Source organism: Rhea americana, unplaced genomic scaffold, assembly GCF_003343005.1.
Source record: "Rhea americana isolate MKP2758 unplaced genomic scaffold, rheAme1 scaffold_173, whole genome shotgun sequence".
NCBI lineage: Eukaryota > Metazoa > Chordata > Aves > Rheiformes > Rheidae > Rhea > Rhea americana.
Genome location: NW_028185850.1, coordinates 1,110,890 through 1,125,184, shown reverse-complemented (window position 1 = coordinate 1,125,184; position 14,295 = coordinate 1,110,890). Strand labels below are relative to the sequence as shown.

Sequence of the window (14,295 nt, the reverse complement as noted above, 5' to 3'; positions counted from 1 at the left end):
AGACAATATGTAGCTGCACCTCTCTGCAGCCCTCCTAGGTCAAATAGGGATGAATTGACTCTCCTCCCTTCCTCTCTCCTCCTGCAGAAGCGGGGTCCTGCATTTGCGGCTGCCTTTCATTCCCCTTTACAAATGCCAGTTGCTAAACATACTTCCCAGCACCAGTCACTGTGTTCCGTATGTCACTTCAGAGATGGGATATCAAAGGGGAGAAAAAGCCTCAAGTTGAGCATTACAGAGGCAATCCATGGCCAAAAACATCGCTCAAACTTCAGAAATATCAGCAATGGCACTCCACTTTCAGGATGCTGAAAAGACCTTTAACAGCTTTTTGACAGGCAAATCCCATTTGAATTACACAACAATCTGGCTTTTTAGTAATGCTTCAGCTTGCCTATTACAAGTATCAGACAAATATCAGCCTCCACAAATATTTCGCAAATATCAGATTCCTACAAATATCAAACTCCACATGATGTAAAGTATTGTGGGGAGAGGTAGGAGAAGCAATCAAGACAAGTTATTTTAGGTCTGAATAGCAGTTGAATACATTAAGCTTACACTTTTTCTAGGGTGCACTTACTACCTCAGAGTTGAGACAAGCTAATTCTGTAACAGCATACATAGCAAGGCCTCGCAGTGCATTTTGACACTTGCTGCTTGACTGCTATAACTCTGCTTGGTCATCATATGCCTTATTTATACAACTACAAAACACAGAAACAAGGTGCAGCAATCCCTTTGGGGGCAGTGCACCACTCTCCTGATGCAAACAGGAGCTGTTACCACATGCTGCAAGTAATCCATGTACCAATCCATATACCTGGCATGGAAGGCAGTGGTATGTAGACCCACAACATAGTTCTCGAACTTACTTTACACAGTAAAGTTTAAGTATTTAGGCATTCAAGTAAAGTTTATTTACATGTTTAGTTACTTAATCCTGTAAAAAGGAGGAAAGATGAACTTTTGCCCTTACTGAAGGCTATTTAAAGGCATATTTTTAATTGTTATTAAAAAGCCCTTGCCATTAGAAAGTCAGAATTAGGAGTCAAAATTCAATTTGTGGGAAAGGAGTTAATTGTCTACTCCCCATCAGAAATGTAAGAAAGTGTGACACATTGTAGGGCGCAGGACATCCACCACCAGCACTGACAAAAATCTGTTCAAACACTGCAGAAAAAAAGCCCTCAGAAAACAAAACTAATGGTAAAGATGGTCAATCTAAGCTATAAAAGTAAATCTTCAGATAGTCCTGATCTCTTCAGTGTGGACAAATCATTTTCAGTAGAAGTCACTTTCTTTGCCCTGAGTGCAAACTGAAACCATTTCCAGGCAAAATATCTTCCATATAATACAGTAACAATGCAACAGGATCGCATTAATTTAAGGCACAATGTAGCACACTCTTCTTCGTTCCAGAAGTCCGTACTGCTCCCTCAATTACAAAAGAGCAGATGGTTCACACAGACAGCTTGCTGAAGAAACTCAAGAAGAGGGAACATGCATCGGAGAGGGGCATCAGCATCTCAGTAGTGCTGCTTCAGTACTGCCAGGAAGAAATTTATGAACACAGTAGGGACCATTCCACAGAGTCATGGGGAGGAACAGAAGTATCATCAAAATACTGTGCATGTCTTTTGCCAGGTCTGTCTTTCAAAGTAACTTCAAGAAGGAAGGTGATGTTACAAAGCTTCCTTCTCCTCTGTACTTGGCTACTACCTGAATCTGCCACAAATACTTTCCTTTTGGCTGCAGAGGCAGTGGGGCAGCATACTTTAGGCTCTGATCTGTATTGGAGGAAACTGTTAAATTATTCACCAACAGCTCCATAGATCCATGATAGAAACAGTTCAACTATTACCAAAGTCCTGTGCTTCTTAAATTATACCACACTTGTGATTATTATTCTTTTGTTGGTCTAAGGAACAATATTCACCTAAAGAAAGAAAGAAGAAAAACACATACACATATCCACTTATCCTCCAACACGAAGCTTTTACTCGAAGGAAGGATTTGAATCCAAAAGTGAGAGGACGATGGCAGATCAGTACGCGCTCTTTGCTGTTCATGTTCTTTTTGTTTCTTTCCTAATGACTCCTCTACCATCGCTGTACCTTTGTTTCTTCTCTGTACAGATGAACTTGGCAAAACACTCTGTAGGCAGTGTTTATTTTTAAAGGTAGCTATAAAGTTCATTAATTTCTTCATACTACGAGAAAGTATACTTTTGCAAGTTAAGTCACTGTATAGCCTCACAGTTATTCAGAGCCTATCTAACTGCATACATGGCCTCTGAGTGAGTTCAGAGTTACACAACTCTCCATATTCGGAATCCTCTGAAGCCTTGGGGAAAATGGATTTTTTTTTTGCTTAAATTCTCTCAGAACAAACCAAATACAGGTTGACCTACAATAATTCAAGTTGAGTAGACCTGTTTCCTTGAAACAAAACCCTGCCACTGACATTGCTGTTGAATCCTCACCATCCATGAAAATCCATTCACTTTAGAGAAACAGAAGTGGGAAGGCAGATACCGTTTGGCATGGGAAGAGAATCTCTGCTGCAAAGACCTAAACAACAATGAAGGGAAAAATCCCACCTGTACCCAATCAGTAAATCAAAAACTCTCTACATTCAATATATTAGCAGTTTGCAGTAAAAAGATTAACTTTGAGTAGTCCCCAGGTTGCAGGGTCAGCCACCACTGACAGGATTAGGGAAGTTCACACCTGCTGAAGCTTTGGTTTCAGGCAGTCTGGAACAAGGTGGGCAGCATCACCCAGGCTGCCAACCCGGGCCAAAAGAGCCCAGCGTCTTAAARTGAAATCTTAATTTTAAAAACAAAAATACTGTGAATACCTGAAAATCCAGAGAGGCTCTTAATCTGCCTGACATTCTGGCTACTATATTCTCAGTGGTCTGACCTTTTATGCAATGGTATGAATTAGGTGCTGTTTTAGCATTTGATAAAACCTAATTAATAGTGAAACTCCCTTCCTACCTCTTGCTATTTACCTCTCTAAGGTTGGAGAAAACAYGGAAAACTTTCTCCTATCTTTTTCCACATACTGAAATATTTTGTTGGACTTCTTGTTGAAATCCTGTTATTTGCTAGACACTTGGAAATGGCTGTTTGTTCCTTGGGCAAACTTAGTGTTCATGTCCTCCACCAAGCGCAAGTAAGAGTTTACCAAGGTAGTAAACGTCTTAATGCGCATGCTGCATTGGGAAAGGAACAACCTCAATCCCAGGAAGTGCAATGAACTCCTAAGTTCATCTGTTTGCTATTACCTTTTCCTAATTAAATAGRATAAAAAAGAATGAAATACTGTTGATGTTTTGAAATACTGAAGCTGTAGTAATTCTGCTAATGACACTTTTTTTGATACAACTAAGATTAACTTTGAGCCACTTGGTCCAGTTCTTATCTCCCTTGGTTAGCAGTAATTAAAGAACTATAATTACTGGATGGTATAACGGCTGTAAGTCAAATCAGAATCAGGATTTTTATTTTTCTAAATAGGTGAGAAAGCAAACTGATACAACTGCAAAGGAAGAACTACAGGTTTCTGTAATGTCCAATACACACAGATCCTCTTTGGCCCAGTGCATCTACGCAAAGACAAAAGAACGTTTTTGTCACAGGATCTAAGACTAGATCAGTTATGACTTATTACCCCCAGCTTATTACACTTGATTTCACAGCAGTTGAATCTCCTCATTTGTACACAGTAAACATTACTCCAAGTTCAGACTAACTGAAGACGTTACAAACAGAAGTTCTGGCATTTGCTTCTACTATGGATGTTATAGTTCACTTGGGCTCACCAAAGGATCCTTCAACCTGCACTCACTGTGCATGCTCCTACACTCTTTGCCTTCAAGTCATCCATTTTAGTTGGGGAATCACTCTACAAGGACCTACACTGGAGGCCTGGAGGTCAGGGGCAGGAGAGGAAAAATTGACTGGTAGGTAATGGAAACAAGAGAAAGAGTGATCTTGATTAGCTGACATCTGAACATCACCAAGCCACTTATATTTTAATAGTAGCCAAATTCATGCATTAAAGATTAAAATTTAAGATTAAAATCATCCAGGCCACACTTTCAAGATCAAAGATTGTGCTTAGGAATAGTATCAGTAGTTGTCCAAGTCCGAAAAGATAACCAGTTGAACCTGATCTTGTGCTTTATCTAAAGGGGCTAAAGTGATTCTCCAGTGCCTGAGACAGCATTGCTAAGGAAAAGGGAAGTTCCAGGAATTCTGCGTTTGGCTCTCATCATATCCAGTCCTGGTAGCCACAATTCAGGGAGGATGCTACTAAATGAAAGAGGGTTTCAGGAAGAGCCGTGAGACTGATTAATGTGCTAGATAATTTACAGCAGCAGGCTCACAGAGAGTTCAGTCTGCTCAGTTACTTAGAAGATGACATGATGAGTTGATCAGAGGCTGCAAGTACCTCACATGGAGCAAAAATTTAATAATAGAGGGCATTCAGCTTCCAGCAACTGCATCTGGTACAGCTTGCTAGAATGAAGCTTGACAAAGCAAGGCAGGAAAGAAAATGTACTTTTTTAACAGCTAGAACAATTTACCAAGTATTGCAGTGGACTCTTTACTATTGGGATTGGTTTTTTAAGACAGTTTTTCTTTTCTGAAAAACACCCATGGTCTAATTCAAACTATTCAGGCAGATCTAGGAGCCATACTGACACAGAACTGAGTAACAATTCAGCAAAAGTCTTATAACTAGACAGGTTCCCAATGGACCATTTTGGCTTTTAAAATTCAAGATATGAAAAGTATTTTCCCCTGACTGAACACATGACATTTTCTTTTTCTTAAGGAATAAATATTTTGAAAAGCATTTGTATCCAGGGAAAGCCATATTAAACTTTTAAAATCCTTTTGTCCATGGGTTATATTTTCTTGGCCATCATAGTTATCATGAAGTCTGAAAGGGTAGATCTGAAATTATCAAAATAGAGCTATTATCCAAACTGTTGTGTCTGTAGAAAGTTCTAGTCTTTCAACACAAAATAGAAAAAATAATAGGTAACTATGTTTGATGCTACTTCAAATCCTGCGTGCACAACCAAGTAAATACTTTTCTGTCAGATTACCACAAATAGTTTGAGATCTGCAAAATCTAAAAGCTTGTTCTCTGATACTGTGCCAGCAGAAGGGGTACACATTTCACAACCAATTTAGGCTATTCAAAATGAACAAGGAAAACAAAACCTTTTAAGATACAACTTTGAAATTGGCATCTCAAATCCCTGACCAAATAGAATTCAATGTCCAACTTTAGATATCTAGTTTTGGAGAAAAGAATGAAAATTGAGTTGTGGCTTTGCTTCCTTTCTAGTCAAGAGAAATTCAGATAGCTCTTGCATTTCAACGACACTCTACAACTATCATTTATTTTCAAGCCAGATCTCCTGTACATTAGGGGAACTTAGATTTGGGACCATATTTGTACTTTCGGAATATTAACGCAAGAACTGCAGCCTTTGAAATGCAAAAAAATTAGTAACTACTGGCACTATCTCGTCAAAAGGACTGAAATAACACACTGAATCAAAGCATCTGAAGAACTATCTGGTGCCATTTCAGACAAGGATCTTTAACCTACAYCTCCACCCACCTCCACTCACACAAAAAACCCTGATGCATTGCTCTTCCCCTACCCCAGCTTAATCTCTTTATTCCTATACGTACACCTCCCACCAAAATCCACAGCCCTGCAGAGGTGCTGTTAAGAAGTTCTCACATGTCCTGTGCTTTTAAACATAGTCCTGAAATTCAAATTTATGTCCTGAACGTGTCTTTCCCTGTTCCTGTGAACTGAATTACCAGGATGGCCAATTTTAAAGCGTTTCAGATGCATTGTTTTTGCAAGAATCAGGAGCTGTCTGCTAGCGTTTGCCAGCTAAAGTCTTTCAAGATTCCTCCTCTGTTAAAAATACCACCTCTTCTCGAAGCTCTCCATGCTCCATCTCCGCAAGCAGCTTTGCGGAAAGGAAGCACCATGAGCTCAAATTCGGAAAGGGCAGAATCTGTGCGTAAGGACTAAGGGACTGGAAGCAGGAGATGGAGGAAAGTGGGAAGGGATCAACCCACAGCATGCAGAATGATGTGGGAGCTCTAAGAAAAACCTACGCATCTATGTGCAGGTACAAGGGAGAAAGACAAGCAAGCAGGCTTGATTTAGGTACTTCCTAATACTTCAGCGACTGACTTTGCCACCCGTGACATCCGTTAACAACTTGCCTGTGTATTTTACGCACTCATAAACACAAAGACAACGCCGCTACCAGGCCATTCCAGCTATCAGGACACGAATTTTTGTCCTTACACCGATACATGTTTCCACAGTTTTTCACCTTCCCTCAGAAGTAGAACATACTGTGTCCATTAGCAAAGCGGACATTTTAGGACCCAAGTCTACTTACATATAGAAATTAACTGGAATTTAGCAATAGGAGTTAATTCCTTGTTTAGATTGCACTTCTGGGTGTTGAAACCTGTTTCCTACCTTACTTTTTTTTTTCCTCGTTTTTATGCATATTATCTCTTCTTATTTTCATTGATTGCTCGAAATCACTTAAAGATTTGCACTTTAATGGTTATACTGTTCTTCACAAAGGCACTGTCAAAAAATTTCCGCTTCTGTGTTGTTGCTTCATTCAGTGCTACTCCTGTTTCTTCCTCCTATGAAGTCATCAGATTACATCCCAGCGGTTCAGCTGTCATACCACCCCACAAAATACTTTATAAACAACATATATTCTTCTGCCAAAGTAGGAGTGCTAGTAGTAGTTTCAAGGTAAAATAACTACTGCATCTAAGAGTGAAGTTAATTCTCAAAGAAAAATATGAAAGCTGTCTGCAGTATAAACCACTTGATAGTTCATCCCTTTCTTTTGGAGAGGTGCGTTTTTTTTTTGTCCTTCTCATAGATTCCTTCAGGAACTCCTACAGATTCCTAACCTACTTGGGCTCTTGCTATAATAACTAACTTAAAAAAAAAAAAAAGTGAACTGCACAGTACTGTCTGCCTGAAATGGATAGATGCCTTTGTTGTCATTGCTGTTGACTTTAGTGGATCTTATCTAAAAGATTCTGGAAACTGAGATGAGTATTCATCATGCCTGAGAGTGCACTGTTACAAGCTGTAGATAAAAAAAGACCACCAAAAAAACCCCCAAAGAAATATAGCTTTCCTCTGCCACTATAATCATACAGTGCAAGTAGGGAAAGGGCACACAGGAACACAGCAGCTACCATACAAATAACTGTCCTGTTCAGTCCATTAGCTTGTTTCTAACAATGTATTTTCTATTCAGTCTGTACAACTTCTCCATATCACTAATTATTTTGCCTATCATTAACCCAGAAACCAGTAGGAGCAGATATGGTAACATTAACAATCCAATCTCTTCATTTAAGATTTTCTCTTCAAACTGACTAGATGTCTGAACCCTCTTTCTTTCTACCATTAACTTCTAGGCAAGATGACCCAATCAACCAATGCATTCCTTGATGCTTGTATTATTGCAGAATCAGGAGCCCTAATCACAAGATTGGGATCTAGTATATTAAGCTCTGCGCAGACACAAAATGACACCAGCAGAATCTCATAGAGCACAGTTCCTCAGTTGTGGCATCTTTTGGGGCAGGGAATACTGTTAGCTTTATAACAGAATTATYGTGACTAACACCTCACCCATCCTATTCGAGCTTTCTACTCCAAGTGCTCAGACTGAATTAAATATAATTCCACATGCCATACAAACAGCCTGAGCATGGACACCCTGCTCTATTCTTTACCTGCATATTCTCATCCATTTTTTAAATATGCAAGCAGAAAATATTGTCTGCAGAAAACCCCCAGACACACTTACACTTTATAAGCTGTGCTCATTTTTCCAAGATCATCTGCTAGACAGCCACGAGCAAGCAAAGGAAGGAGCAGCTTAAAGTAAGGAAGAGCAGTAATCTGCAGCATCTGGAGCAGGGGCACGTGAGTTGTACCTGCCATTCAGACTGATCAGCAGCACTTAGTCTTCCCTTACCTTGGTTTCACTGGCCAGGTAACTCTCCCGTGGTCTGAATCTTCCCCTCAGCTGAGCTAACTCCTGATGTTCTTCCTAGAAGCCAAGCACTCTAAAAGAATGGGAGAAACCAAAGTCTACCTAGCCACATGCTATCCTCCAAATGAATACAGAAAAGTCAGGCAGAAAGTAAAGTACTTTTGCAAGGACCATAGCATTTGGGAGATATGTTATGGCTGGCCTTCGGAGCAAACTACATCCTCAACAGACCTACTGCAAACCAAAGGCAGAACCTGCATTTTCTTCTTCCTCCACTCTCACTGCGACAGATGCAGCTTTTGACTTCGTAGACACTTTAGGTTTTATTCTTTGTGATTACAGTTAGCAGGAACTCTCAGAGAGCCAATCTGAGTCATATTAGTGCTTCCAACGACAGGGAGTTTGTAAAACTAAAATTGATCAAGCTATAAACTGAAATCTGAACTAGGAGAAGCTTAGCCTAACCACTCCCTATGGATAAATTATAAAGTAAATTCAAACTAAGTTTTAGTTTCCAAAAGACAGCTTATTGAATGAAACTGAAAATAAAGACAGAAAAGTAATACTGGTGACCATTTCCCAACAGAATTAATTACTAAAAGCAGTGGCAAGAATACCTGAGCAAGATATTGCTCCTTAATACCAGTACATCACACTTATATTTATGGGGTACATCTTGAGCACAGAAAAAGGAGAGGAAAAAAAGCAAAACAGAACATTCACCTCCAGCCATACCACATCCTGGACATCCTTTGCCTGAGTTTCAGATCTAATTTAGCTAATCTCATGAAAGAACAGAATTCAAGTCAAACTAAATCAAAGCATACACTGGATCTCATTAACTGAAACAAAAAGATAAAGTTAGAGGTTTCTAGAAAATATTTAGATATTTATGAAAGCTTTTTAAAAGATATATATATTATATATATATATATATATATGGTTTAGGCATTACTTAACTAATACTGGAGATGCACAAAATGGAACTAGTTTCTGATCACAACAGATTCATGAATACAATTTAAAGGGTTAGACTTAGTAAGTATAATAATCAAGAGTAATAGTTAAAAATTTTTGGTACATGTATTTCACAAGAATTTTTAAGGTCCTAATTTACTGAGGTATTGACTTTGGTAAAATTTAAAATCTTTCTAAATGAGAAGAATCCAATAATGCTGGCATATATTTTGTGCAAATATAACTGAGATAAGGGAAAATTAAACAAAAAAGCAAGAATGTAAAGTGTGTGGGGGAGCTACCAGCAACATTGGCATTATGTTCCTATGTATCACTTGGTACTACTAGAGTACCACTTGAGCATTAAGAAAACCCAATCAACTAACTATAGAGGAGCTGGCCCATCATATGAATTGAGAATTGCGTTCTTAAAAGTCAATGAGGAGCTTTACTAGGAAACAGTGTTTACCAAATCAACCAGACCTCTTCTTCACTGAAGAGTCTTATGCCTAATGCCTTGTCTAGCCTTTCCTTCCTGCCTTTTCCTTCTCCCACCCTTGCTTCCTACTGAAGATGGAAAACAGTATTACTCATATCCTTACAGGTATCAGAGTTCCTCCCTGAGAAGAGATCATGACTGAAAGCTCTGCTGGCAAGGAAGCTAGTTTCACAACCTCTTTGGAAAAACACTTCATAGGTGAAGGTGGTAGCAGCAAAGCACCTTTGATCCTCCTTACAGAGTATCTCTGAGAATCCTGTACCCCATAATTAGAAATATCATGTGTGGAACACTAAGGTTGCAAAGTCAAAGAATGCAAAGTTAAGAAATCCCAAGATTAAACTACTTGTGCAACCATTATTTGGTTCCTTTACGCATCTGCATTAAAATGTTGCACAACACCACCCAAAAGGACTATGACAGAGCAGGACCAGGACCTTCAGCCTTAGCCTAGCACTTCAAACAGAGCCCTCTTTTTGTAGTCTCTCTCCTCATTCACCCCACAGCCCTCTTGGGGAAGAGGGCTATGAGAAATAACATGCACTTAATCTGTGTCTCCATTTTCCAACTTCCAGATACTTGCTTTTGCCAGGCTTTTCACACAGGTTTCTTTGACTTTAGTATTATACTATACAGACCTTTTAAGAAGTTGACTGGAAAAAAAAAAGATTTTTAATTTACAGACTAAYCTCTTGGTTTTATTTACTATTTTATGCCAGTGTCTAATAATTTTATAGGAAAAAAAGCATTTGGAATGAAGATTCAACACCTGTTTCCTTTGTTGAAGGCACAATTGAAATATTCAGATACACAAAAAAATTCTACAGCCAAACAGTGAGAGTCAGACTTGAAACAGCTGGTATTTCAAAGGGAGAGAATTAAAACAAAACAAAACAAAAAACAAAAAAATCCCAGCAAGTCCTACTCTTTGGATCTTCCTGGCAAAGACATGAAGAAGTATTTCTTTTCAGAAAGTTCTCTGCAAGTTACTTAAAAGAACTAATTGCCATTCGAATACATCTCGACAACTTTGCAGAGACCTGATTAAGCAAGTCGAACCCGGGTTCAGTGGCCAGGGCTTGTCATCAACAATTGTATCTCCACAGAAGGCCAGCTGCTATCTTGCACCAACCGCGCACACGTCGCCTCGGATCACTCAGAACGACCCAGAGCACAATGACTGACTGTATCATTTCATCTCGCTGCTTCTCGGACTTGTTCTGTGCTGGCCTATGTGGCAGAAATCAAAGCAGTGTATCCGCCTTGGTGAGCTTTCTTCTACTATTCAGGGCAAGTAAACAACATTAATGCAACATTTACATAGTTGAGTTGTATCTTGCTGACCCACAGACAGTGAAGGCCGAAACCCTTGATTCAGCTCCTTGGCATTCACGAGATACCAGTCATCAAGTTTTATGAATGTTGTGCAACCGCATAATTTCAAAGATAAGTATAACAGTATTTTAAGCTACTTTAGCTAAACATACCATCAATAAATTGTCTCACATAAAAASCTATTAAGATCATGAAGAAATGACTTAGTTTGAGCATTCAACTACCACTTCCCTATTTTCAGGGCTTTAGGTATGAAAATGTGCTACTCTCATGTAGGCTCAGCCTGTAAATGGCTTACCTCCCCACTTCAAGAAAAAACAAGAAGGAGCAAAACACACTCAACCCTTCTCTGGTCCCTCAGAAGAAAAATGTAACAAATGCTTATAAAAATGATTAATTAACTGCATTCCTATGAACTTGTGTCAGAACTGTAAGACAAACATTTGTTTCTACACCTGACTTACTTATTCCATAAATGGCAAGGAAATGCAAGCAAAGGCATAAACGTATGTTGTCACACTGGCCAGCTCTGCCCATTTGTTGTCTTCTCAATTTATTCTGGCCACGTGTTTTCTGAAGTTTGTGTGTCTTGATTTGCCTCTCAACCTATGAGGAGATTTACCACGCAGACTAGCCTTGTCGCTAGCCGCTTCCAAAGCGGCTTCTGTTACACCCATTTCCCTGGAGATACCACGTGGGATTAATAGCTTTGCTCAACAACATTATGAATGTAAATTCAGAACATTGTAAAATACTGCAAGTAATGATTATTGCCAAGAATGTCATCCACAACTATCTCTTATTTAACACAGCACTAGAAAGAGATCTTTTCTGAGGTCAGCAAACCAGTTCATTCCAAGCCTTTCTTCAACACAGGCTTTACCTGAGCTTGCACGCAGTAGCTGTACCTGATTCTGCCCTCCTGTTTCACAGCAAATCCTCCCCTGAGGAGGTGGTGCTTCAAACCCACCTGGCTGGCCTACCCAGGCATGTCCAGCAACACCAGATGACTGCTGTCACYGGCTAGTAACCAATCTACTCTGCAGTGAGGACACAGAATAAATCACATGAAAACTGACAGCTCCTGGCCCAACACCTGCCTACAATTCTCCCCACATCCCTGGAGAACTTTATGTCAGAGATTTTGGGGTAATTCACCTTGTTGTTGGATGAAAAACCATAGGATAYGCCTTCAGCCTATTGCCACCCATGTCCAGTGGTGGCACCGTGGTACCAGTGGTGATACCGTGACTGTTGCAGCTTTGCAGCAGGGCTGCTCCTAGCAGGCACCGACCACCCAATTAGCTCAGTTGTATTGCTGCGGAGGCCAGCTCTCCCTGAGAGGGCTCGGATCTTGAGAAAAGATAACTACTGTGCTTTGACTGTGATAAGAAAAGAAAGGGGGGGGGAAGAGTAGAAAAGTGATGCTTCCCCCCCCCCCCAAAAAAAAAGTTACATTTGGATGCAGTGAGGTGAAAGCCTGTGGCCTTTTACACAATTAGAAAAGCCCCAAGTGAGCCAAATACACAGCAAATCTATCAACGATGGGCTCGGAGCAGGAAGAATAACTAGCCAGAGCGTATTGCTGCACCTCGGGGATACAACTCCACAGAAAAGCGAAGCAAAAAGAGAACCTGATGGCAAGGTACATGGAGAAAGAAATTCATCTTCAAAGGCCTGCACAGCTCCCTACCCTACCCCGTGCACTTTCTCAAGACTTGGGCAGAGAACCAGAACTTCTGCAAGAAGTCATCTAGCTTAGAAGACTATACACCAAAGCAGCATACCTAATTACAAAAAGCAGAGAACAAAACAAGGTTTGCCAAGGACTACGGCTTTCTTTGGTTAATGCAAGGCTGATATAAGTGGTTTGGAACAGTTGTAAAACACCTCTTTGAAGTCAGTGTGACATTTAGCCACAGCAGTCAAATAGCGATGGTGCAGAGCCATGCCGCCCCAGGGAAAAAGTGGCTACAGGCTGCCTGCTGGGCGAGATCCAGCTCTTCCCTTTCCAAAATTCACCCCAGCTGCCTCCTGGTAACTCTCCTTGCTGGTCCCTAAAACTCGCCAGAGGCAAAACCACGGAGGGAGTTTCTGCAGCCCAATTTTCACTTCTGTGAGGGCAAGCAGGTATCACCATGCTCCTAAGAGAAGAGTAATTGYGAATAATCTAAGCAAGAGACAGGCCCCATCGTTTCCTTCACAGATACCATTTCCTTCTGCTGGGGCCGGGAAAAATTGTTTCCTTCAACACTATCCCACCGACGGAAGAACCTGTTCAGTTCCTCTCTTCTTGCACGCTCTAATAAAAAACAAATGTTCAGAGCAAGGAATGTTTTGAACACAGGAATTTGCTGTTACTTTTCCGAATGCTTCTGCTGAAAACCTATTTTTAACATGCCATGAAGCTGAAGTAAATCTTAACRCTAACCCTAAAAAAAGCTGGACCTTTTCAGTATGAAATGCTTTAAAAATAAATCCTTGTGACAGTAATCACCTGCCACTACATGCTTTTATGTTTAGCCAGTTGCTAAGATGCCACATCTGTCACTTCTTGCTTCCAATAATGTGCTTTCCTTTTCCGTAGGGAAGGGGAAAATTCTGCTCCTGGAATTAAACCGAACATCGCGATGCCTTTTTTGGTATCTCTATCATTCTCCTAAACATCTGAACAAGAGCACATGGATTTTAAGGTTTCTGGCAATGTGTCTCTTGAGAATTGTTCCGTTTCAGATTTTTGTACCTTAAAGCCTCTTTTTTTTTTTCAGTGCTTTGCTGAACAATGTTACATATTTATAACCGACATTTAACCAAGAAGAACAGTCTGCATACGAATATTTTCACTGCCAGGCCCTCTTCTTGCCCCCCTCCCCCGAATATTTTTTCAAAATAAAATAATAATTTAAAAAAAGTCAGGATTGTATTTGTTACAATAAAAAAATTCGTAATAAGCCCTCTTCCTATTTTAAAAACATAACAACAACCTACAGTGACACAAGCCTTGCATTAATTACTTCCTCTATYTTGGCCTCTTTTTAATTTCAAGGGAAAACGAATCAAGTCCCTCCTGCGAATCCACCGCCCGCGTTTCTCCATCAGCGGCCCGCACACAAGCGCTCCCCGGGCTGCCCGACCCGAGCGCTCTTTGTCTGGCGAGCAGCAGCACACCCAGGAAGCCGAGTTTCTTCCCCGCACCGCATTTCGCTCCGCTGCGGCTCGGCCGCAGCCGCGCAGCGCGTTCGGCTCCGGACCGCTGCGCGGCGGCGCCCCGCGCGCAGACAAGCGCGCTGGGGTTGCGCGCTGCGCTTACGCCTCCGAGACCCGGCAGAAAAATCAGGTGTGTCCACGCACCCAGGCAGCGAGATTTCAGCCGGGGAACGGGGGCAGCCCGCCCGCCCCGGCCC

At 40.8% G+C, this 14,295-nt stretch overlaps 1 protein-coding gene across 2 annotated transcripts in view; it reads right to left on the bottom strand.

Annotated features, from left to right (window-relative positions):
- The window catches only part of CDC42EP3 (CDC42 effector protein 3), a 41,919-nt gene that overhangs the window by 13,897 nt on the left and 13,727 nt on the right, over nt 1-14,295 (bottom strand). The gene's annotated exons all lie outside the window — the stretch shown is intronic.